General features: G+C 50.8%; 1 pseudogene; it reads right to left on the bottom strand.

Moving 5' to 3' along the window:
- Positions 1-148: 148 nt before the first annotated feature.
- LOC106512754 (protein numb homolog pseudogene) lies at positions 149-490 on the bottom strand (annotated as a pseudogene).
- Between the last annotated feature and the right edge of the window lie 6 nt (positions 491-496).

Below are 496 nucleotides of genomic sequence, written 5' to 3'. Positions count from 1 at the left end.
AGGTGGAGTAGTCGAACACAGATCCACTGATCCTTCAACACAGAACGTCTTCAGAAGACAAGTTGATAAAGTTAATTTTAAAAATCAGCACTAACTTAAATGTAAAAAATCCTTTAGTTTTCGACACTGAGCAGTGTTGAAAGCTCACCTGTGTTTTTGATGGGGAAGTCAGACTTGCGCTGCATGGTGGAGGGCAGCTCGTTCATCCGTAGAGACAGTTGTCTTTTGAAGGGAGAGGTTTTCTGGCTGAGGGCTGGGAAGCCCCTGAAGGAACCCTGCCTGGCCAGAGCCTCGACAGGTGCGTGTCTGCGAGGTATCACCTGAGGTCCCAGCGAGGTGAGCGACAGAGGGGGGGACGATGAGGGGGACGGGGAGCCTCCTGGCTGCTGGACTGAAGAGTTTACCACAGTGTCGACAGAGTTCCCAGCAACGTTTACATCTGTCTCTACAGACACACACACACACACACACACACACACACACACACACACACACA

The sequence above is a fragment of the Austrofundulus limnaeus genome, unplaced genomic scaffold (genome assembly GCF_001266775.1).
Source record: "Austrofundulus limnaeus strain Quisiro unplaced genomic scaffold, Austrofundulus_limnaeus-1.0 Scaffold12069, whole genome shotgun sequence".
NCBI lineage: Eukaryota > Metazoa > Chordata > Actinopteri > Cyprinodontiformes > Rivulidae > Austrofundulus > Austrofundulus limnaeus.
The sequence above is the reverse complement of the archived record's forward strand: the minus strand, read 5'-3'. Positions and strand labels throughout refer to the sequence as shown.